Source organism: Oryctolagus cuniculus, chromosome 12 (genome assembly GCF_964237555.1).
Source record: "Oryctolagus cuniculus chromosome 12, mOryCun1.1, whole genome shotgun sequence".
Classification (NCBI taxonomy): Eukaryota; Metazoa; Chordata; class Mammalia; order Lagomorpha; family Leporidae; genus Oryctolagus; species Oryctolagus cuniculus.
In genome coordinates, this window is record NC_091443.1 from 28,112,720 (window position 1) to 28,139,167 (window position 26,448).

The 26,448-nt window shown below is 37.5% G+C and overlaps 1 long non-coding RNA gene across 2 annotated transcripts in view; it reads left to right on the forward strand.

Annotated features, from left to right (window-relative positions):
* The window catches only part of LOC103351248 (uncharacterized), a 406,717-nt gene that overhangs the window by 316,740 nt on the left and 63,529 nt on the right, over positions 1-26,448 (forward strand). Inside the window, exon 10 of one of the 2 annotated variants that reach the window (XR_011380454.1) lies at positions 9,761-9,849. This is a non-coding gene — a long non-coding RNA (uncharacterized lncRNA). Of the gene's footprint in view, positions 1-9,760; positions 18,349-26,448 lie in introns of those variants that run through there. The other variant, XR_011380453.1, reaches the window with a different exon arrangement.

The following is a 26,448-nucleotide window of genomic DNA, read 5'->3' on the forward strand; positions in this document are numbered from 1 at the left end:
TTTTTTTTGATTCAAAAGGGAAGTAATTCCGCACAGCTGAACGAAGTTGGAGGTAGTTAGCAGGCAAATGATATACCCACAGGAGCCAGAGATTGGAAGCTCTTTCCCAAGATCCCCACAGGGAATCTGTTCGGCCCTCAGAGTGGGCTCAAATTCTCCTTCAGCCTCCCACTGGGTTGCCAAAGTTACGGAATTGTAGCGTCTCTGGAGAGTGCTCACGTGAATTCCGTGAGTTCTCTCCCCCACCGTCTCTTTTTTCACAGTCTCAGTTCAGTAGCACCACAAATTTACTAGCTCCTAATCTCCTTTTAATTCGCCCCGCCCAGAGTCAGGTTTTTCTGCTAGGCTCAGGGCCGGTGCAGACCTGAGGTCGCTCTGCTTATGACGTATGTCCAAGATGGCGCCTGCTCTTTGTCTTGCTCGCCCTTGAGAGGTGAGCGGAGAGAGAGAAACCCGTGTCCGTACTAGTCACCCTTTTTTCTCTCTCTCTCTCTCTTCCAGTTAGCCTTGTGAACTTCCCCCCCCGGGGGTCGTTCCCTCTAGTCTCCTCTCTCCGCTTGCCTGCCGGTGTCTCGGGCTATTGAGGTTCGGCTCACCTCGCGTTCCAGCGCTGGTGTGTTGAGTCTGCCGCTGATGTCCCGAACTGTGGGCTCCCATGCTCTCCACGCAGGTCCGCTGTGAGTCACGTGTTCCGGAAGAGTTTCTTCTGCTGTTTCCTCCCCTACTCTTCCTTGAACCTGCAGTATCTCCACTTTTATTAAGCTATCTCTCCCCAGACTATCAGTGTGCTCCCTTCCTATTCCGCCATCTTGCCGGAAAAGTTTTATGCATATCTTTGAAGAAGTTATGTGTTTGCAAACATTGTGGAAGTTCCAACCTGCTATTCTTTTTATAAAACAATATGATATTTGATTTACAACAGCAAAATATTCAGAGATACTTTTGAGTCTCCACAAATGACATCAGGAAGATACTTGTACATTTTTCCTACAAAAACATTCAGATTTTGCTCTTCTCTTAACTCTATAAAATTCTACTATTTCACATGTTGGGAGTTATAAGCCAACATTCTTTAAAAGCAAAAGCCAGGAGCACAGTTGTACCAGCATCATATGTTGAGAATATTTCATTGTTTCCCATTTATTTTCTTTGGCTACATTTGTGGCTTATAGATTTGCTTTTTTTTTTTAACTTTTTATCTTATTCCATTCACTTGTGCTCTATTCTTCCAGCAATATCACATTAGATTTATTTATTTATTTATTAAAGATTTATTTATTTGAATGTCAGAGTTACACAGAGAGAGAGAGAGAGAGAGAGAGAGAGAGAGAGAGAGGTCTTCCATCCACTGGTTCACTCCCCAGGTGGCCGCAAAGGCTGGAGCTGCACCGCTTCGAAGCCCAGAGCCAGGAGCTTCTTCCAGGTCTCCCACACGGGTGCAGGGGCCCAAGAACTTGGGACATCTTCTACTGCTTTCCCAGGCTATAGCAGAGAGCTGGATCAGAAGAGGAGCAGCCGGGACTAGAACCAGCACCCATATGGGATGCCGGCACTTCAGGCCAGGGCGTTAACCCGCTGCGCCACAGCGCCAGCCCCACATTAGCCTGATTTATAGTTAATACTGAAGTTCCTCAGAATAAGCCCTTGAAACCTGTCTTATCTCAAAATCATTTTGCTTTGTTTCTTTGTTTTTCTTTTATTTGACAGATAGAGTTAGACAATGAGACAGAGAAAAAGGTCTTCCTTCTGTTGGTTCACCCCCCAAATGGCTGCTATGGCCATGCTGCGCCAATCCAAAGCCAGGAGCCAGGTGCTTCTCCCTGGTCTCCCAAGCGGGTGCAGGGCCCCAAGCACTTGGGCCATCCTCCACTGCCTTCCCGGGCCACAGCAGAGAGCTGGACTGGAAGAGGAGCAACCGGGACTAGAACCCGGCTCCCATATGGGATGCCATCACCGCAGGCGGATGATTAGCCAAGTGAGCCACAGTGCCAGCCCTGTACTTTGTTTCTATATAAATTTTACAAAGTGATGTTCTTTTTTTTAAATTTTAGATTAACATGTAACCCTTGTGCATTTTGATGTTCTTATAAATTTAGGTCAGATCGTGGAACTGCATTGAATATATAAATAAATCAATTTGGGGTAATTGAAATATTCATACTATAATGTTTTTTTAATTCATGTATAAGCTGTCTCTTTAGGAGGGACTTTTTATATTTCTCTCTCATTTCTGCGTTCTAATTGATCATAGCTAGTATATATAGACATTCAACTTACTTTGAATGTTGTCCTGTGTCTTAGTCCATTTGAGTGGGTATACCAAAATTTCATAAACTGGGTAGCTTATGAACAGAAAATTCTTTCTCAGAGTTCAGAGACCAGGAAGTCCATGACTAAGGTACCCTCAGATCTCATGTCTGGTACCAGCTCATGTACCAGCTCACAGAGCACACATTCTAACTGTGACAGAAAGGGCAGTGCAGCTCTCTGGAGCCCATGTGTAAGGACACTTACTCCATTTACAACACTTCCGTCATCATGACCTCATCATCCCCAGCAAGGCCCACCTCCTAATCCAGCCTCATTGCTGATTTGCTCTCGGGATATGACTTTGGAAGGAACACAGACATTCAGACCACACCACGTAAGGAGCTCAATTGTTGCTGGGTTCACTGACTATGTGTAGTAGGCTTTTTCTAGACTTCTTCAGCTTTTTTACCCAATTGTTAACTCACACAATTAAGAGATGAAAATGAATTTTTTAGTGTTGACTTTCTGTCTGGCAATATTGGTAAATTCACTTTTCAGTCCTCGCAGGTATTATTTGGTAAATTTTTTTTAGGATTCCCTACATATACAACATTCCTGGGACAGAGATAGTCTGTTTATTTTTTTTCTTTCTCATCTCTACATCTCTTATTTCTTTTCCTTGACCTAATATTGTGGCCAATAAGTTTTTATGATATTGAATTAAAAAGTGAGAGGAACATTCTTTGCTATGTTCCTGATTTAATGGGGGGGGGGGTTGACTATACACTATATCAAATTGAGTATTATAATAACTTGAATTTTTAATTAAAATTTTTCTTTGCATTTTATTTGAAAGTCAGAGAAAGATAGCCACAGAAAAAGAGATCTTTTATCCACTAGTTCAATCCTAAACACAAGCAATATTCAGGGCTGGGTTTGGAGCTCAACTTTGTTCTCCATTTAGGTGACAGGGACTGAGGAACTTGAATATCCAGAAGTTTTTAATCACTTTCTAAACTTGCAGTTTTGTCTGTCTATTTATAATTTGGTGAATGGTGTTTTCCCCGAGTGGATACTGAGTTTGTCATATTTTTAGGGAACTAAAATAAGTGTGGTAGTTTTCTCTACTACTGTGGGTAATTATATTAAATGATTTTCTATATTTTTTGCATTAGGTCATTGCTATAGTCTCAGAGAATCTACATTTCCATGTAATGCATTTTTATATAGCATCCACTTTGCTGATAATTTTTAGAGAAAGATTGCATTTATTCATAAGGTCCATATGCAATTCGGGTCAGTAATTTTCTCTACTTAAATAACCTTGTCTTGGCCAGCACGCAGCTCACTTGGCTAATCCTCTGCCTGTGGCACCAGCACCCCAGATTCTAGACCCCATTGGGGCGCCTGATTCTGTCCCATTTGCTCCTCTTCCAGTCCAACTCTCTGCTGTGGCCGAGGAAGGCCGTGGAGGATGGCTCAAGTGCTTGGGTCCCTGCGCCCGAATGGGAGACCAGGAGGAGGCACCTGGCTCCTGGTTTCAGATCGGCGCAGGCAGGCCATAGAGGCCATTTGGGGAGTGAACCAGCTAAAGGAAGACCTTTCTCTCTGTCTCTCTCACTGTCTAACTCTGCCTGTCAAAAATAAATAAATAAATAAATAAATAACCTTGTCTGGGTTTGGAATCAGATAAACATGTGTTATTATTATAAGATCAAAATAATCTTTTCTATTTCCTGATATAAATAATCACTTCCTTAAATGTTTAGAATTCACTAAGTCAAATATTCCTAGAGTTATCTTTTGGGAAACCTGCACATTTAGGATTGGATTTTTTTTAAACATAATGATATCCAAATTTCCAGTCCCCCTTGTTTTGATAAATATGTCTTTGGAACAATTACTCAATTTCATCCAAATTGGTGAATATATTCACACAAACTCATTTGTCATTTTTCTTATTTTCCTGTTAATGTTGATGCTCCTAGTCTCATCCTTTATTTTGGTAATTTGTAGCTTTTATCGTCCCAGAGGATTAAAGATTTGGTTATGAGCCACAATTGTGATGCAGCAGGCTGAGCCACTGCTTTCAACATCTGCATTCAATACTGCGGTATTGGTTGCATTCCCGGATACTCCACTTCTGATTCAGCTTCTTGCTAATGCACTTGGGAAGACAGTGGAAGATGACTCAACTGTTTGGGCCTCTGCCACCATGTTGGAGACCAGGATGGAATGGCTGGCTCCTGACTCCTGGCTTCAGGGTAGCCCAGAGCATCCAGCTGTTGTGAAATTTGGGGAGTGAACAAGTAGATCAAGTATCTCTCTCTTTGTCTTTGTCTCCGTTTCGGTCTCTCTCCTTTTCTCTCTCAGAATGCCTTTCAAGTACTAAGTAAATCTTTAGGGGAAAAAAAAATGTTTTGTCTTTCCAAGCGTCAGTTTTCTGTTTGGTTAATGTCCTCTGCCGTTTGTTCATTTTTTAATTTCAGTGATGTCCAATCTTATCTCTCTCTCTTTTTTAAGTCCTTTGCCTACTCTTATTTATTTATTTATTTTTAACATCTTGCTTTTTTGTGTGTGACAACAAAGCATGCAAATAGGTCCAGAACTCTCCTCCAAAGGTGTCCCAGGGTCCAGTGTTAGGACAAGGTGGTATTTTATCAATTGGCCTCGGTTTATATGGGAAACAGGATGAAGCTATCACCTACCTGTCTAACAAACGGATTTTGAGATAAGCAGCTGAGAAAGAAGAGACAGGAAAGTGATCTTTCTCAGCCAGCTAGCAAAGATGAAGTGCTTTACTTACATCAGGTTGTTTTCAAGAACAGTGCTTCCTAGTGCCAAGAGGATGTAGTTGTTTGAAGAGGACCAGCCTGGGGTGGGAAGTCCACTCAAACTGGGAGCTGGGTGCCAATGATAGGAGAGACCTTTTATTTTATCTTTTTTTTTTTTTTTTTTTGACAGACAGAGTGGACAGTGAGAGAGAGAGACAGAGAGAAAGGTCTTCCTTTGCCGTTGGTTCACCCCACTATGGCCACTGTGGCCGGTGCACTGTGGCCAGCATACTGTGCTGATCTGAGGCCAGGAGCCAGGTCCTTCCTCCTGGTCTCCCATGTGAGTGCAGGTCCCAAGGACTTGGGCCATCCTCCACTGCCTTCCTGGGCCACAGCAGAGAGCTGGACTGGAAGAGGAACAACCGGGACAGAATCCAGCGTCCCGACCAGGACTAGAACCTGGTGTGCCAGCGCCACAGGCGGAGGATTAGTCTATTGAGCCACAGCACCAGCCAGGAGAGACCTTTTGGTACCTGCCCTCTACGTTAGGGTAGAGGTCAGAAGATCTTCTCTATTTATATGAAGGAATACATTTCATGTATTTCATATTTATAGTTTTAAGAGCACAATGATACTTCCCACTCTACTCTTCCTTACTCCCATCCTCTCTCTTTCTTTCATATTTTCTTTTAATTTTAACAATGACATATTTTTCAATTTACTTTATAATCACAAGCTTAAGCTTCCACTGAAAAGAATTGAACAAGTAGTAAATTGAAAAATCACTGTTCCTCAAGAGTATAGACAAGGGCTATAAACAAATTTCAAAATGACAATTCTCATACACATTACTTTTTGAACTCTGTCTATTAGACAGATTCCACATTTGTGGACTCTGTCCACAAATCAGGGAGATCATCTATTTGTCTTCTGGGGACTAGCTTATTTTACTAAGTAAATGGTCTTCAGTTGAATCCATTTCATTGCTAAATACAGGATTTTCTTCTTTTTATGGCTGAGTAGTATTCTATCATGCTTAAATACAACAATTTCTTCATCTGATCATCAGTTGATAGACATCTGGCTTGATTCCTTACCTTTGCTATTTGTGAATTGAACTGCTATAAACATGGAGTCCAGATATCTCTTTAATATGCTGATTCCATTTCTTTGGGGTAAATTTCCAGGGCTAGAATGGCTAGGTAATATGGTAGACCTATTTTCAGATGTCTGAGGGATCCCCTACTATTTCTATAATGGCTGTACTAGTTTACATTCTCACCAGCAGTGTATTAGGGTATTTCTTCCCCCACGTCTTCACTAGAATTTGTTATTTTTTGACTTCTGGATGATAGTCATTTAAACTGGGTTGAGGTTAAACCTCATTGTGGTGTGTATTTGCATTTCCCTGATGGATAGTGATCCTGAACATCTTTTCTTTTGTCTGCAGGCCACTTATGTTTCATCCTTTGAGAAGTGCCTGTTCATATCTTCAGATCACCTTAGCCCGTTTTCTTAACTGAATTGTTTTTGTTATTGTTCAGTTTTATGGGCTCATTCTATATCCTGGATATTAATCCTTTATCAGATATATAATTTGCAAATAATTTCTCCAGTTCTGTCTGTTGGCTGTTTGTTGAGTGTTCTCTTTACTTTGCAGAAGTTCTTTGCTTGATATAATCTGATTTGTCTATTTTTTCCTCTATTGCCTGTGCTTCTAGGGTCCTATCGAAGTAGTCTTTCCCTATGTCAATATCTTGCTGTGTTTTTCCTGTTTTCCTCTAGTAATTAGGTGGTTTTAGGTCTTAGATTTAGATCCCTGATCCACTGTGAGGTGATTTTTGTATTGGATGTAAGATAGGGGTCCTCTTTGATACTTCGTATACAGATGTCCAATTTGGTGAACACAATTTGTTGAAGAGACTGTGCTCTGTCCAGGGAATGATTTAGCTCATTTGTCAAAGTTTAGTTGATTGTAGATGGGTACATTAACTTCTGGGGTGTCCTATGGATTCCACTGATTGGCATGTCTATTCTTGTGCCAGTACCAATCTGTTTTGATTATAACTGCTCTGTAATATGTCTTAAAAGCTGGTATTGTGATGACTCCAGCTTTATTTTTATTGTTTAAGATTGCTTTAGGTACTCAGGATCTTTTGTGATTCCATATGAATTTTAGGGTAATTTTTTTCCAGATCAAAGAACATCTTTGATATTTTGATTGGGATCATGCTAAATCTGTAAATTACTTTGGGTAGTGTGGACATTTTGATATATTAATTCTTCTAATCCATGAACCTGGAAGATTTTTCCAATCTTTGTGTCTTCTATTTCCTTCCTTAATATTATTTAATTCTCATTTTAGGCATCTTTAATATCCTTGGTTTAATTTAACTCAAGGTATTTAAATATTTTATAGCTATTGTGAGTAGGACAGATCTTACAAGCTTTCTCAGCTATGGTTTTTTGTGTATACAAAATCTATTGATTTTTTTGTGTTGATTTTGTATCTTGCATCATTACCAAATTCTTTAGCGAGTTCCAGTAATTTCTTAATGGAATTTTTTGGTTACCCTATGTATATGATCATATCATCTGCAAACAGGGATAATTTTATGTCCTCCTTTATCATTTGTATACCTCTGATTTCTCTTTTTTTCTAATGACTCTGGCTAAAATTTCCAGAACTATATCAAATGCTTATGTTGAGAGTGGGCATCCTTGTCTGGTTCCAGATGTTAGTGGAAATGCTCCCAGCTTTTCCCCATTTAATATGAGGCTGGTTATAGGTTTGCTGTCTATTGTCTTGATTCTGTTGAGGTATGTTCCATTTATACCCAATTTGTTTAACATTTACAGCAGGAATAGATGTTATAGTTAATCAAATACTTTCTCTGCATTTATTGAGATAATTTGATTTTATTTTTTAATTTGTTTATGCAATGCATCATATGTACTGATTTGCATATGTTGAACCTTCCCTGCATACCAGGGATTAATCCTAGTTGATCTGGATGAATGATCTTTCTGATGTGTTGTTGAACTTGATTGGCTAGTATTTTCCTGAGAATTTCTGTGGCTATGTTCATCAGTGATATTGATCTATAGTTCTTTTTCTTTGTTGTTTCCCTTCTGGTTCTGGAATTAAGGCGATGCTAGCCTCATAGAAGGAGTTTGGGAGGAAGTATTGGAATTAGTAGTTCAGAAAGAAGAAATCTCCCCATTTCTTCTAGTTTTTCCAATTTGTTAGCATATATCTATTTCTAGTAATTCCTGATAATTCTTTTTATTTCAGTTGTATCCATCTCCTTTAGGTCTTTCTCTCTCTCTCCCTCTCTCTCCCTCTCCTCCCTCCTTCCTTCCTTTCCTCGCTCTTTCTTATTACTTGGGTCAATGGTGTATCTTTTTTTATTATTATTATTTTCAAAAAGCCACCTCTTCATTTAATTGATCCTTTGTATCTTTATTTTGTTTCAGTTGTGTTTTTTTCTTCTCTAATTTTAATTATTTCTTTCCTCCTACTAATTTTTGATTTGGTTTTTATTTTTCTAGATCTTTGAGATACCTTGTTAGATCAATTATTCAATGTCTTTCCAATTTATTGACATAGGCACTAATTGCTAAAACTTTCCTATTAACATTGCTTTTGCTGTATCCCTTAAGTTTTGATATTTTGTGAAGTCTTCTTCATTCATTTCTAAGAATTTTTTATTTCCATTTTGATTTCTTCTATAACCCACTGTTCACTCGGAAATATGTTGTTCAGTCTCATGTGTTTGCATATTTTCTAGAGTTCCTTAAATAGTTAATTCCCAGCTTTATTCCATTGTGGTCAGAAAAGATATATGATATAATCTCAGGGTTTTTTTTTTTTTATTTGTTGAGATTTGCATTATAGTCTAGCATATAGTCTATCCTAGTGAAAATTCCATGCACTGCTGAAAAGAATATGTATTCTACAGCTGTGGGATGAAATGCTCTCTAGATATAAATTAGGTCCATTTGATCCATAATCTGGATTAGTTCTGTTGTTTCTTTGTTGATTTTTTTATGTAGTTATCTGTACAGTGATGACAATGGGTGTTGAAACTCCCCATTGCCTTGGCATTGGGTGCATATACATTTATTATGGTCATATATTCCTGTTGAATTGATCTCTTAATCACTATATAATTCTTTTTATTGTCTTTTTTAACAGTTTTTGTGTTAAAATCTATTTTGTCTGATATTAGGATGTCTACTCCTGCTCCTTTTTGCTTTCAGATAGTATGGGACATATTTTTTCATCCTTTCACTTGTTCCCTGTGTGTAATTTTGGTGCTCAAGTGTGTTTCTTATAGGCAGTAAATAGGTGGGTCTTGAATTTAATACATTCAGCCAGTCTGTATATTTTAATTGAAGAATTTAAGCCATTTACACTCAAGGTTATTAGTGATAAGTAATGATTCTCTTCGGACATTTTTCCACAAATATTCCTTTTGTTTGTTTTGGATTTTCTTGTATCTTTACTAAAAGATTTTCTTCCTTCACATTCTTTCATGATGCTGACCATCTCTATTTCTGTGGGTAATGCGTACTTACATATTATTTGTAACACCTGATGAGTGGTGACAAATTCAATTTCTGTTTGTTTTGGAAAGTCTTTATTTTACCTTCCATATTAAATGAGAGCTTTGCTGGATATAGTATTCTGGGCTGACAGGTTGACAGGTTTGTTTTTTTTTTCTCCCTTTTAGGACTTGGACTACATTTCTCATTTCTCTACTAGCCTAAAGGGTATCTGATGAGATAATCAGCTGCCACTCTAATTGGAGATTCTTTGAAGGTAATTCAATGTTTCTCACATGCATATTTTAGGATCTTTTCTTTAAGTTTTACTTTTGCAAGTTTGACTTTAATGTTTGGTGGTGAAGAACTTTTCTGGTCATTTTCACCTGGAGTTCTATGTGCTTCCTGTATTTATATGTCCATTTAATCCTCCAAATTAGGGAATTCTTCTGCTATTATTTCACTGAGTAGGCCTTTTTACTCCAATATTTCATTCTACACCTTCAGGAACTCTTAAGATATGTATGTTGGCTTGTTTGATTATATCTCGTAAATCACAAACACTGTTTTCGTTTTTTACAATTTTTCTTTTTTGCTGTCAAAGATATATCCAAGGAGTTATCTTCTAATTTGGATATTCTTTCTTCTGCCTCACTGAGTCTGTTGTCAAAGCTTTCCATTATATTTTTACTTGATATATTGAATTCTTCATTTTTAATTTTCAGTTTGAATCTCCTGTCAGAATTTCTGATCCATGTCATGTATGGATTTCTTTAACTCATGTAGTTGCTTCTCTATGTTTTTGAGTGATCTTATGATCATTCTTTTGAATTCCTTTTCAGGCAAGTCATCATTATCTCCATATTCACATTCTAATAGTGACTTGTTGTGTTTCTTTTGGGGAGTCATTGTTTTCACTGTGCATGTTTCTTATATTTCTACATTTATTTGTGGACAGCTGTAGAAACACTTGCTGGGTTTCTCCTCTGAGGGATTTTATCATTGAAATGTGACTCTATGGCTTAGTGGATTATGTCCTTCAGTGCATATTCAGAAGCATATGCTAGATGAAGTCAGGGAGCTCTGTCCAGTGCTGGAGGGTGGAACAAGAGCCCGAGAGACACCCAAGTTGCATGGTATATCTCAGCTATCATCAGCTGGAGGTAACTGCATGATAGCATAGGCTGGCGTGATCATAGCCTAATTTCCTTCTGACAAACTGAACCAACTATTCAGAGTGAGCCCGCACAGGTTGCACACCCATCCCACATAGGCACAGGAACTCCACAACAGATCTGCATGCTCCTTAGTGTGATTGGAGAACCCTCTGCCATGACTCACCCCAGGCACTCAAGGAAATCTGGGCCTCTGAAGCCAGACACAGTGATTGCCCAAAGACCCAGCCACATCCCACACCTGTCACATATTCATAGAATTCTCAGTCATTTCGAGCAGAGCACCCACAGTCACAGGGAACAGAGGATCCATTCTCAGCCCCACGAGCCTCTCCCCTCTGAAGACAAAGCCACAGTGTTCCCTGAGCCAGCTGCTTGCCCAGTAGAAGTTGGTCAGTTCTCTGCCTTGGCAAGTTGAGTGCAGGCACCTTGATAGAATGAGGGATGGGGAGCAAGCCTAAGTGGGTACTCCACCCCTCACCCTCTGTCAACCCTCCAGGCCAGACTCAAAGTCAGTGGGGACTGCAGATTTATCCCTCCCATAAAATCCCTCATCTGTCTGTACTCACCTTATTCAGATGGAATTTCCTCCCTGCAAGTCAAAAGGGTGCCCTTGGGGTAGGGGAGCATGGGAAGAGAGCAATGTGCTCTCGTGTCATGGTGTTAGGTGGGTACTCTGTCCCTGCTGGCACGCCAGGCCATCATCAAAGTCACTGGAGTCAGTGAGGTTCTCCCTCAGGCAGTGTTACCAGTGATGAGGGCTAGTTCCTCTTACCTCACTCCAAGAAGATGACTTCTTCTCCCCCAATCTTATCTCATTTTCTTTTTGTTTCCTAGTTTTATAAGTTAGAATCATATGTTGTGTTAGTAATTTTTACCTTTGAAGCATAATTGTTAAATGCTTTAAATTATCTTACAGCAGATACTGAGGTGCATCTTCTAACATTATAATTTGTGGTGTATTACTTGTGTATAAGTCTAGTATCTTTTGTGCTTTTCTTTTTTTCTTATTTAACCCATGGCCATTTAGAGTGTGTTGATTAATTTTCATAACTGCGATGTTTTATAAAGTATCTTTTATTGATTTCTATTTTAGTTCCCACATGGTCAGAGAACAAACTCTTGATTTCTACCCTTTAAATCTTATGTAAACATATTTTGTTATATTTATACTTAAGTGCTTCATTTTTATGTTACGTGAATGGTTTTTCTTTTTGATTTCAAACTACATTTGTTTCTTTTTTGGTGTAAAGCAATGGAAGGAAGGAAGAAATGGAACATTCAATAATGTTAAGATGTCAATTTTTTCCCAGTTTGTTCTATAGATTCAACATAATCCAAGTAAAAATCCCAGCAAGTCTTTTGTAGCTATCCTGTTGACAAAATACTTCACTATTTATATGATAAAGTTAAAGGCTTTGGAATAACTAAAATAAATCTTCCAAAGAAAAACAATTTTAAGACTCAACATTTCCTTATTTTTAACAAACCCTATTAAGTTTTAGTAATCAAAGCTGTTCCTGATTAAAAAAAAAAAAAAAAAAACAGATCAATAGAACAAAAGGGAGACCATAAAATAGACTCACACCAATATAGCCAAGGGATTTTTGGCAATGACAAAAAGAGAAGTCACCAAAACAAATTATATGTCCACAAGTAAAACAAATGAAACAAGAAACACACCTCAGACCTCTTGCAAAAATTAAAACAAACTGGATCATACACCTAAATGGAAAATGGGAAAGCGTAGGACCATACCTGCATTACCCTGGATTTAACAATGAGTTTAATAGAAGAGCATTAAAAGCATGGCACATGAAAGAATACAGTGAAATTTTATACTTTATTCAAGATTATTTGAAAATACATTTTGGATCTGTGGACAACATAGCTACAAAAATGAAAATTCAAGTTATCATGTGGTAGAAAATGATTGCAAATGACAAACCTGATAAAGAACTTGTATCTATGTATGTGTGTGTGTTCGTAAAACTTGAAGAAACAGGGCTGGTGTTGCGGCACAGTGAGCTAAGCTGCCACCTGCAATGACAGCTCCCCATATCAGAGCATCCATTTGAGACTCAGTTGCTGTTTCTGACCCCGCTCCTGCTAATGTGCCTGCAAAGAACTCAGATGATGACTGAGTACATGAGCCCCTGCCATGCAGGTGAGAGACTAGGATGGTGTTTCAGGATCCTAGCTCCAACCTGGACCAACCACGGCTGTTGCAGCCATCTGGAGAATGAGCTAGAGGAAGGAGCACCTCTCCCATTTTCCTCTCCTCTCCCTCGCCCTCACCCCTTCCCTGGTTCTCACCCTCCCGGATGGTGTTGCAGCCTCCAGGCTTCAGCATGGACCAGCCCTGGCTGTTGCAGCCATTTGGTGGCTGGGGTTGGGGGTGTTGACAACTTTCACTCATTGTTGGTGGGATACAAAATGGTCCTTTGCAAGGTAGTCTGGAAGTTCCTTGTAAAATTTAACTTAGACTTATCTTCCAATGTGACAGTCATGTTTCTTGGAATTTATCCAATTGACATAAAAACTTTTGTCTACAAAATTACATACTCAAAATTGTTTTTAGCCATCCTTATTTATAATTGTCAAATCTTTGAAGCAACCAAAATATCCTTCAGTAGGTGAATGGGTAAACTATGGTACATACAAACAGTGAAGTAATATTCCATGATAAAAATGAACAAGCTATTAATTTATGCAATAGCACGAATAAGCTTTATGTGATGTTATGTGAAAGAAATCAGACTGAAAGTTTGCATGTTGAAGAATTTCACTTGTATTACATCTTGGAGCTCAAAACTGTAGGAATGAAGATCATTATAAGCCAAGGGTTCAGGTAAGGGAGAATGTTTGATTAGGAGTAGCACAAGTGATGTTTTAGTTTGATGGAATTAATCTCTATGACACTGTGGATATGGATAGATGATGATAGGTGTCAGTGAAAACCTACAGAGATTTACAACCCCAAGAGTAAATTTGAATATAAACGGATTTTAAAAATTAGAAGAATTGAGTGTGCTGAAGATTGTGAGCAAGATCCCAACTATATTACAAGTGTATGCCACACCCACACTGAGATGAGGAGGCAGAAAAGGAACTAACCTACGTAATTTTGGAAAATGATATTTCAATATGATTGATAAGACTAGAGACAAAAGGAACTGAATATCAATATTTTTGTGCAATTGTTTCTTGCAAGCACTGCTCTTTTTACCTTCAATGGGTTAGGCAGCCATACAGAAGAATGAAAAGACATCACTTGTGACAACAAGCATGTAACTTGAGTGTGTTTTGCTAAGTGTAGTAAGTCAGATCTAGAAAAACAGATAGTGTATGATCTCACCATATGTAGACTGAGAAAGTTTAAGTCATCAAAACAAGGTGTAAAGTGGTGATTGCCATGGGCTGAGGGATGGGGAAAAGAGGTGATATAAGATGAATCAAACTTTCATTTATAAAATGAATAAATTCTGGAAATGTAATGTACAACATGGTGACTATAAATAGCAGTACTATACTATATACCTTAATGTTGCTAAGAGAGTAGACCATAAATATTCTCACCACAAAAAAAAATGGTTAAGTAACATTTTTGACTGTTAATTGTATTAATCATTTCACTATGTGTGTGTGTGTGTGTGTGTGTGTGAATCACATTGTGCACTTTAAACAAATTCATTGGCCAATTGCACTTTAATAAATCTAAAGTAAAGGAAATGCTTCAAAAAGGATCAGAGCCTATCAAGGGGACACAGGAAGCAGCCTGAAGAGCTTCAATAGCCAATGCTGAAATAACTTAAGCAATGAAACAAATAATTCAGTAGTGAATCATTGATACTAAATAAATAAATAAGAAACCTGCATAGATAAACTTTTAGAAATTCCAAATTTAGGTGTGTGTTACAGCTCCCACAAGAAGGTGGAGCTTAACTCCCTACTGTAGCCTGAATGTGTTACCCAAAATTCATATGATGAAATCTAATTACCAGTGTGATGGGATCAGGACACGAGACCCTTGAGCAATGAGTAGAGGTCCTCATGAGTGAGATTAGTGTCCTTATAAGAGATGCAGAACACAACTCCTTTATGCCTCCCATTGTGAGGGTTACAGCAAGAAGATGTCCCTCTCTGAAGCAGAAAGGGGCCCTCATCAAACCCTGAAGATACCTGCACAAGGATCTTAGATTTCCCAGCTATCAAAATTAGAAGGTACCCAGTTCACGGTATTTTTTACAGAAGCCCAAATAGACATGCAGCCTGTGCCAAGAAGTAATTTGTTTTCAATTTGGCCAGCATGGAGGGGAGTGAATTTCTTTCTAGGAGAAAAACCTGTTAAACACTTCTTTGGCTGGGTAATCAACATTAGCATCAGCAACAGTAAGTTAGGTTGACAGCACGATTTCTGGATGCCATGTGATGAAATAGATACTTCATAATCTAAAGGGATTTATCTTCTTTTGCTAATTTTACCAATATGAACACTATGTGGGCAATACCCTCCCCTTTATTACTACACACGGATGCAGAGTAAATATCGTGAACTTCTGTCCTGGAAAAACTTTCTGGAAAAAGCAAATGACATTGACTTCTAATGTGATAACTGATATGTTTAAGTCTACTACAGTGGATTTGTTTTCCATCTCTGGAGTGAATTGATATTTTCCATATCCATCTTATCTCCTCTGTTGATTTTTAATTATGTATCCTTGTGTCTTTATTTTGTGATTTATTACATCACATGTGCCCTTGAAATATTCTACTACTTTATCAGTAATAGAAAATTCTTACAAAAGCTTACTTTGGTTTTTAAAATTTATTTCCTTTTTATTCATACTATGGAGTGACAGCTTCCATCAACTAGTTTGCTCTACAAATGCTCAAAACAGCCAGGGCTGAGGCAGGAAAAAGCCAAGAGCCAGAAATCCATCCATGTCATCCTCTTGGCTAGCTAAGACCCAAGTACTTGACCTATGACTTGCCACCCCATAGGATGTTCATTAGCTGGGAGCTGAGTTGGAAGCAGAGGAGCTAGGACCCCAACTAAGCACTCCAATATGGGATGAGGTTATCCCAAGCAGCACTGGTGCCAACTACCTACCTGCAGTAGCATACTTGGAATGACTTCCCTCCTGTTCTTTGTGCCTTCATCAAATATTTAGCTATACATATGTACAACAATCTGTTGTTTTATTTCAGTTGTCAATGGTGCTTTGAAGATATCGGAATATATAGACATAAATGCTTATACAAGGATATTTATACAGGCATAGATATTTGCAAATATTTTAAAATACATTCTTTGTGTTTACTTAAATATTTGCTTTCTTGTGTTCTAGGTTTAAGTACACTAGGTTTATATGTATTAATCTTGTGCAGCCTAAACCATTCCTTCTATTATTCTTCTAATAAAGGTTTGCTGCAGAAAAATTCTTTGAACCTTTGCCTGTCTTGCTGTATCATTATTTTACCTTCATTTTCAAAGGATATAGAAATCTTCATGAGTGATATTTTTTTCACACACTGTGAAGATGCCATTCTAACATATTCTAGCTTCACTAATTTCTGGTAAAAATTAGCCATGCCCTTATTTTCCCATTGACTGTAATGTCATTGTATATCCAGATGTTTTTAATATTTTCTTATTTCCTTTGGTTTATAGCACTTCAACAATGATTAACCTCTGAGGTGATATCTTTCCAATGTTTCAAAAACACTTAAGCTGTCTACTTACTATTTTTTATAACTGTCTACTTAAACAGATTTTTCTGCTGCACACTTACATCTTCCTCTTGGTATTTAACTACATATGTTTTATATTAGGTTTTTTTTAAAAAATATTTATTTAAAAGTCAGAGTTACACAGAGAGAGAAGGAGAGGCAGAGAGATAAGGAGAGGCAGAGAGAGAGAGGTTTTCCATCTACTCATTCACTCCTCAATTGGCTGTAACGGTCAGAGCTGTGCCAAACCAAAGCCAGGAGCTTCTTCCAGGTCTCTGATGCGGGTACAGGGGCCCAAGGACTTGGGCCATCTTCTACTGCTTTCCCAGGCCACAGCAGAGAGCTGGAGTGGAAGTGGAGCAGCCGGGACTCGAACCAACAGCATATGGGATGCTGGCACTGCAGGCGGAGGTTTTACCCGCTATGCATAGTGCGGGTCCCCCTCTCTTAATTTTTACAACAATCTACTTTCAGTTTACTTTGTACTCATAAGATTAATCCTACATCAAGTAAAGAGTTCATCAAATAGTAAGAAGATAAAAACAGTAGTGACAAGGGCTGTAAATCATCATCAAATCTCAAAATGCCAATTTCCCTCCTTACATTACATTTTTTCTTTTCTATTATTGGTTACCACAGATCATGGAAAATATTTGGTATTTGTCTTTTTAGGACTGGCATATTTAACCAAGTATAATGGTTTCTAGCTGCATCTATTTTGTTGCAAAAGACAGGATTTCATTCTTTTTTATGGCTGAGTATTGTTCCATAGTATATATACATATATACAGTTGATAGGCAACTGGTTTGATTTCATACCTTAGCTATTGTGAATTCAGCTACAATGAACGTGAAGGGTTTAGATAACTCTTTCATATGTCGATTTCTTTTGGTTTGGGTAAATCCCCAGGAGTGGAATGGTTAGAGCATATGGCAGATCAATATTCAAATTTGTGAGGTATCTCCATACTGTCTTCCACAATGGCTGTACTAGTTTACATTCCCACCTACCAACAGTGGATTCCGGTACCTTCCTCCCCATGTCCTCGCCAGCATTTGTTGTTTGTTGATTTCTGTATTAAGGCCATTCTAACTGGGTTGTGGTGAAACCTCATTGTGGTTCTTATTTACATTTCTCTGATGGCTAGTGATCCTGAGCATTTTCTCATGTGCTATTGGACATTTGAATTTCCTCTTTAGAAAAATGTCCAAGTCCTTTGCCCATTTCTTGATGGAATTGTTTGTGTTGTTGAATTTTTGAGCTCTTTATAGATCCCAATATTAATCCTTTATCAGTTTCAAAGTTTGCAAATGTTTTCTCTATTATGTCAGTTGTCTCTTCACTTTGCTGAATGTTTCCTTTGCAGTGCACAAGCTTCTTATTTTAATAAAATACTATTTGTCTATTTTGGCTTTGATTGCCTGTGCTTTGGGGGACTTTTCCAAGAAGTCTTGCCTATGTAAATGTTTACAGAGTTTCTCCAATATTCTCCTCTAATAATTTTGGGTTGATCTTTGAATGAGGTATAGGTAGGGGTCTTGTTTCATACTTCTGCACACAGAGATCCATTTATCTCAGAACATTTTTTGAAGAGACTGTCCTTTCTCCAGGGATTAATTTTAGCTCCTTTGTCAAAGATTAGTTGGTTGTAGATGTGTGAATTGATTTTTGGGGACTCTATTCTGGTCCATTGGTCCACATGTGTATTTTTCCAATAATATCTGGCCATTTTGAGTATAACTGCCCTGTAGTATGTCTTGATATCTCGTACTGTGATGCATCCAGCTTTGCTTTTGTTGTTTAATATTGCTTTAGACATTAGCTTTTCTCTTGACAATGAATCTCATTTTATTTCTTAATTTGTCAAAGTTTGTTTAAATATTAGGAAACATACATTGTGTATATATAAAAATATGTATAATGTATACAAATATATTTTATAATTTATAATATATATTATATATAAATATATGTAATTTATAATTATATATTATATAATACTAAAGTAAAGATTTATTTCTAGAAAAAATCATTCTCCTTTTTCTGAGTAAATGTAGTAAGTATTTGAACTATGTCTAGAACATGCTGTTGCTTTACATAGATTTCATTTGCTATAAGTTTAAAATATTTGGGGTGTCCAGGAACTTTCTTTTAGCCTACTTGGAACATCAGCACTTATGTCATTTTTGTATTTTCTAGTCCTCAGACTCCATGTTTATGTTCCCTGGAGTTTTATCACGTCTTTATTTTACTGCACCCAGACCCCCAGGTGACTTCAGTGTCCTGTGTGTTGCAAGATGCAGAGTGCTGTGGAGAGCCCCTCCACTCTTTCTCATGGGTCTCATAATCATGAATCTATGTGCACCTGCTGCACCCTGGTGGTTACTCTCAGCTCTCCTCCAGCATGGGTTGATGGCTTCTCCTTTCTCAGTGTATGCCCTAGAGGCCCCAGAGGGTTTCTTTCAATTGTCCTGGCCTGCCCTCAAATTTTAGCAAGCCCATCACACCTCTGCAGATGAGTACCTGGTGTGTTTATGGATTTCTCTCAGTGCTGCGCTCTTTGACTTCAGCAATCCCAACACACCAGAAAGTCACATGGAGTCTTTCTCAGCTCTCCTTTGCTGCCCTTAGTATTTCTTAGTAGTGCTCAATCAATCTTCCAGAAGAGTTTTTAGGTAGGTGTAGATTTTCCTTGTCTCTATCTCTCAGGGACTTTAAACTGTCATACCAACCCATTATCAGTCTTTTACAACTTATTAAAATTATTATTACTGCCTCTTTTGTCACGGTCATGGTGGCTTCTTCCTTCTTCAGTGGTTTCAATAGGATTGAAAAAAGGATACGTGGTTTACTTCTATTGTAGATCAGGCTAATCAGTTTTGGGGTTGTAATTAAGTAGACTGCATTGCATATTCATATATCTGATGAGCTGGAAAAACTATGGCTTCAAGAGTCTCTTTGTTAAGGTTGTTAAGGTGGGAAGAACATCTTTTGGCAAACTGTGTATCCTAAGTGGATGCAGAAATTCTCATCCATTGTTTTTAATGATCTAGTTCCTTCAGTAGTGTCTTTGATTAATGGCTAATGAAAAATGTTTTGAATTTTAAAACTGTTTACACTTAATTAATTTTGTTCCTGAAGATTATTTAATTTATCTGGAAATATTGAATTGCCCACTATTGGGAATTTTTTTTCAGAAAGATGCATAATTTATGGAACATGAGTTTACCAAGTTCCAAAGCATAAATGTGATTTTTTAATAGTTGAGGTAGCAAACATGGCTGATTGCCAAGAGAGGATTCTGGTTTCCCAAGAGTTAAGAGGGAAACTTCTCTGCACATAAAAGTGGAACAGTATTGCTATGAAACTGGGAGATTAAGAATTGCAGTGTAAGTACAAAGTCCAGGTGAGAACAAGGTAATTGTGGGGACATAAAAAGTCACACTGAATACAGATTTAGCACTTAAGCCTAATCCTAAGGATAATAGAAGGCTGATGTAATTTATTGAAATATTAAAAGGTCTGTTTCTTAGACCTAACATAAAGCACTGTTTTAAGCTTAAAAGGAAAGCAGTGTGTTTCACATAATCTAAATATAAAATATTATTTTCATTTTAAGTTAAAATCACCTTGCATACAAGCTTGAAAACTTCACATTAAATTCTAAAAACTGATAAATGACTTTATCATTAAAGTAAATAATAGTAAATTCCAAAGAATGTGTAATCATCCAAATGTAGAAAGAAATTAGTATTATTTGATTTCTTTTTTTTTGTTTTGTTTTTTTGTTTTTTTTTAATCTTTTATTTAATGAATATAAATTTCCAAAGTACGACTCATGTGTTACAATGGCTTCCCCCCCCATACCGTCCCTCCCACCCACAACCCTCCCCTTTCCCACTCCCTCTCCCCTTCCATTCACATCAAGATTCATTTTCGATTATCTTAATATACAGAAGATCAGCTTAGTATACATTAAGTATGGATTTCAACAGTTTGCTCCCACACAGAAACATAAAGTGAAAAATAATAGATGATTTTTTTTTTAAATGATGATGAAATCAGATCAGACCTATTGTCATGTTTAATCCCAGTGAGAGTCAAGTTGGGAATTGATAATTTCTTTCTTTTTTTTTTTTTTTTTTTTTTTTTACAGAAGATCAGTTTAGTGTACATTAAGTAAAGATTTCAGTCGTTTGCACCCCCATAGAAACACAAAGTGAAATATACTGTTTGAGTACTCGTTATAGCATTAAGCCTCAGTGTACAGCACGTTAAGGACAGAGATCCTACATGAGGAGTAAGTGCACAGTGACTCCTGTTGTTGACTTTACCAATTGACACTCCTGTTTATGGCATCAGTAATCTCCCTATGCACCAGTTATGAGTTTCCAAGGCTATGGAAGCCCCTTGAGTTCTCCGACTCTTATCTTGTTTAGACACGGTCATAGTCAAAGTGGAGCTTCTCTCCTCCCTTCAGAGAAAGGCACCTCCCTCTTTGAAGACCTGTTCTTTCCACTGGGATCTCACTCACAGAGATCTTTTTGCCAGAGTGTCTTGGCTTTCCATGCCTGAAATACTCTCATGGGCTTTTCAGCCAGATCCGAGTGCCTTTAGGGCTGATTCTGAGGCCAGAGTGCTATTTAGGACATCCGCCATTCTATGAGTCTGCTGAGTATCTCACTTCCCATGTTGGATCACTCTCCCCTTTATTTATTCTATCGGTTGGTGTTAGCAGATACTAGACTTGTTTATGTGCTCCCTTTGACTCTTAGTCCTTTCATTATGATCAATTGTGAACTGAAATTGATCACTTGGAGTAGTGAGATGGCATTGGCACATGCCACCTTGATGGGATTGAATTGGAATCCCCTGGTATGTTTCCAACTCTACCAATTGGGGCAAGTCAGCCCGAGCATGCCCCAAATTATACATCTCTTCCCTCTCTTATTCCCACTCTTATGTTTAACAGGGATCACATTTCAGTTAATTTTCAACACTTAAGAATAACTGTGTGATAATTACAGAATTAATTTCTAGCTTGAAAATGAATAATTGCACAATTAATGAAGAAAGTTCCGAGTTACAAATTACCAACCAAATAATTCAGAAGCAAAGAGGATAAAAACAAGTTTTGATTGGAGTGTAGACATACAATAAATGTTGACTGAAAACCTACATTTGTTATATTTCAAAAATCCCTCCTTGAATCCCTTCAATACAAAAGTATTAAATGTAGCTGCAGTGTGGGTAAAAAGGAAAATGAGAAACTGAAGTTCATTAGAATTTACTATATATCTGGCTCTATTATGGCACAACTTCATTCATTTATTGCAACCTGCATTTTATGGAACCAGTGGCTCTGGGGTCAGTAGCCCAGCCTTACCTGAATACCAGCAGAGCTTCCTTTCAGAATCAGGTATGAATGACTTCTAACCCCTTACTCGGAAGAAACAAACTGGAAGTAATAAGAACAGAAGGATAAGCAGGGAAACCCAGCTTCAAAGATCAGATTTTTCTGTAAAACCTTGGAAAGCAGACATCAGAATGGGGAAAGCCATCAAAAAATAAAATTCTCTCGGGGAACATGGAATCGGTTCTTGGCCACAGAGAAAGAAATACAAATATTCTGGCAGCTCTACACACTGGCTTTCTAATAGTGAAACAACTTAAGCAAGGATTTAAATATTTCCAAACCACTGAGGGCTATGGCTGGAAGCATCAATCAAACGGGCATCAAAACGCCTCATAGTTGAGCCTAGGGACTCTTTATAAAATAAAGTTTGTCTAAAACATAGCTAGAGATCAGCAGATAGCTTGAATATCCTCCAGCTATGCTCCTGGCGATGAAAGAGTTGACTGTGCTTGTACATACAGCTCCGAGATATTCAAGTAGTAATAGACTGGCAATTTAAAGACACAATGACCCTGAGATCGCATTCTGCTGGGAAAGGCCACAGCCTTCTCCTTTCCTGAATAGTTGTCTTCCTGTCTACACTACTTATTGCCCCTGAGCGTTCTTCGTCAAATTAACTAAGAATTAACTTAATATGGAGCATCTTTCAGAAGTTCATAGAAATGAGTATTATGAAGAAAGTATGCATGGATTTCATTTTTTTCTAATCTTTTAAAGATTTATTCTATTTATTTGAAAGGCAGAATGACAGAGACCGAAAGAGATCTTTCATCTGATGATTTACTCCACAATTGACTGCAAAGGCAGGGACTGGGCCAGGCTGAAACTAAAGAGTCTAGAACTCCATTCAGGTCTCCCTTATGGGTGACAAGGGCAAGTCCATGGACCACTTTCTGCTGCTTTCCCATGCACATTGTCAGGGAGCTGATACGAAGCAGAGCAGCCAGGGCTTGAGCCAGGGCTTTGATATGGGATGCCGGTGTCCTAAGCATCAATTTAACTTTCTGTGCCAAAATACCAATGCCTGAATTTCATTTTTTCACAAATAAACTTATCTTTTAATTTTGTTTCATTTTATTTTAAAATTTTTATTTTTATAAAGACAACAGATTTCATGTATTTTATTTATATGGTGTCACGCCCATAATAATACTTCCCACCCACCCTCCTCCTCCTTTCTTTCTTTTTTCCTTTTAATTTTTACAATAATATACTTTTTATTTACTTTATAGTCACAGGATTAATCCTCTACTAAATAAATAATTAAACATGAAAATAGAAAGGTTACTTTTCCATAGAAGTATAGACAAGCACTATAATCAAATCTCAATATGTCAAATTCACTCATATATATTATATTTTTGTATTCTATATTAACTACAGATCAAAGAAAACATGACATTCTCTTTTTGTGCCTGGCTTATTTCATTAAACACAATGGTCTCCAGTTGCATCTATTTTGTTGCGAAAGACAGGAAATTCAATCTTTTTATGCCTGAGTAGTATTCCATTGTGGATATGTACCACATTTTCTTTATCCAGTGCTCAATTGATAGACATTCTGGGTTTAATCCGTATCTTAGCTATGGTGAATTGAGTTGATATAAACATGGCGATAAAGATTAGTTTTAAGCTTACTTTACAATTCAGTTTTTTACAAACTTCCTGTGGTACACTCATGTATAACAAATTTCTAAGTTTAGTTCACTTGTCATATCTTTTATAATATATAATGTCCCAAAAGAATACATTTGAATTTCAGCTATTATTTGTGTTGTTAAAATATTGCCATTTGAGAAAACACATGGACAAATACATACATACATATATATGTAGTCAAGAGCCAAATCAAATACAAATTTTCCTCTGATGCTGAAAAATGTTTGTGATAGCTGACTATGAATGTTTTAATGGCTATGTTGCAAGCAAGATTAGCTTCTTTAAAAGCTCTGCCTATGAAAATCAGCAATATAGGCTGATAGATTGTTCTCAAGAATGATGCTGCTTCAAAGTACGTCTCAGTAGAATTAATTCTAGTAAGTTATTGGCATACCTCTTTTTATTCTCACATAAAGAACTTAGAAAATTTGGTAAAACAAATGCTAATATTAATTATTAAAGTATATGAATATGCCTGTGACATTTCATGTTTTAACTGTGGTGAGTGATTTTCCAGCAAGTAAAAAAGAAACCAAACAAGAAAGAAGAAAATACCATTTCCCATGATGAGTACCTAAAGCTAGGCAATTACCCTTTCCATTATGTGACTCTAAAAAAAAAAAAAATTCAAGAATCTATGTCAGTATTAAGCATCATTTAGAATTTATTTTATATTTAAAGACGAGAAAACTACAATTAAGATGGGATTGAAAACAGAAGTTTATATTTTATTGTAGAACATTTCCTATCTGTAGTCAGTGTCTCCAGTGGTGCTCCATAAACTAGAGATTCATCATCCTCCTATCACGGTGCATAATTGTTGAATGGCTTCCATTCCCAATTTGCCTTATAATGTGGAAAGATTGCTTTAGCTACAGTTGTATTATTCATGTTATAACAATATCAAAAGATACAGGAGAGAAAACACCAGCGGCTACCTATCGTTGGTCAGAACTTAAACTGACATCAACCAGCATCAAGAATAGCTGGTCCATGTAGATTTTATCCCAAGCAGCCAAGAACACAGATAAAATTCAGAAAGTCTCTTATTAAAGAAAAGGGTGGAAGAGCTGTTACCTGTACTGTATTCCCATAACTTTTGTGTTTTACTACTCAAGCACAAATGAATTGTCCCGGCTCTGACCACCACATATTCAGATTTCATTCAATGGCAGGAGGCAGGAGAGGCAAGAACTATCCTGATGTGTTTTCCCCTTAAGCACTAAAAGGATTGCTGTTTCTCAATGCTCAGGATTCCTCCAGGTGCACCTCACTGGACAGAACTAGGCGCTGCTGACTAGCAACTGCAAGGACACTTATGAGAACAAAGATCTGTCAAGGAGAACGAGATTGACTGAATAATGAAAACCAATGAGAGTTAATCCTCTTCTCTTGGGAACATTACAGTCAAACTAGACAGCTTTTCTAGTAAGCAAAGTTGTAGAGTTGCTGTTGGCTAAGCCTCAACCTTTGCCATAATGTTAAGGTTTTGTGCTTCATTAAAAATGCAATGATATAATAAATCCAAACATAAAAGAATTTTTCCCAACTTTCAATTTTATTGTGAGCTTAGAAAATGGAAGGAAAAGAAAGAGACAGACAGAGGAAAGAAGCAGACCACATATTTTTTTAATTTCCAAATATTTCTTGGCTTACATAGGAAATCAAAGCATACTATAAACCACTCAGAAATGACCTAAACTGAGAATGCCACATATAAAAATGCCATGCAATTCATATGAAATTTTCATGGAAAATTAAAGTGTTAAAAGTTTTATGAGAAAATAAGAGTGAATGAAAGATAAATAATGTAAGTATTCAGTTTTGGAAGTACAAAGAACAGTGTAATAAATCTAAGTATAAGAAGAAATACACGAAGATGAAGGGGAAAATTATTTAGAGGGTAAATTCAAGAATAACTTAGGACTAGATACCTACTAGGAAAATTTGTTATTAAAGGAGAGAATACAATGTAATAGCCTTAAATGCTGCAGAGGTATTTGAAACAAACTGTATGCATCTTCAGTTTAAAAATAATTATATAACACACTAAGACAATGAGAAAGCACTTTGTCCTATTCAAGAATCTCAGAAATGAGTAGAAAACAACTTATTAACACTCAACAAGGAAATAAATCATCAAATTGATGCCCCAGTCATCAGTTATTATTAACATTATTCTAAGATATATAGTAAAAATATTAGAGAACTCAGTCATCTGAAGAATGCGAAATTAATAACATAATAATAGTTCTATTCAACCACCACTTGGGATGTTCACATTCCACATCAGTATGCCTGGCATCAGCTCCTGCCTCTGCTTCCTACCCAGCTTCCTTCTAATGAACAGCCTGAGAGGGATCCAACAGTGGCTGAAGTGTTTGGGTATCGCCACCCACGTGCGAGATCCAGATGGAGATCCTGGCTCCTGGCTTCCGGCTACAGCTGGGCCTAGCCTTGACTGTTGTGGACTTTTGCGAAGTGTAGCAGCTGACACACATTCTCTCTCTCCTTCTCCCCCTCCCTCCCATTCAAATACATAAGTTGATTAAAAATAACATTTTGCTATCATTTATAATAGAACATGCAGATTTAATAAACAAAATAGTATCCAACCCCATGAGAGAACCCAACAAGATGTCAGAAAGGTACATCATACTTATACTATATCACACTCTGGTTTTTTTTTTCTTTTTTTTTTTTTTATTTGACAGAGTTCTAGACAGTGAGAGAGAGAGAGAGAAAGGTCTTCCTTCCGCTGGTTCACTCCCTAAATGGCCGCTACAGCCGGTGCTGTGCCGATCCAAAGCCAGGAGCCAGGTGCTTCTTCATGGTTTCCCATGTGGGTTCAGGGCCCCAAGCACTTGGGCCATCCTCCACTACCCTCCCGGG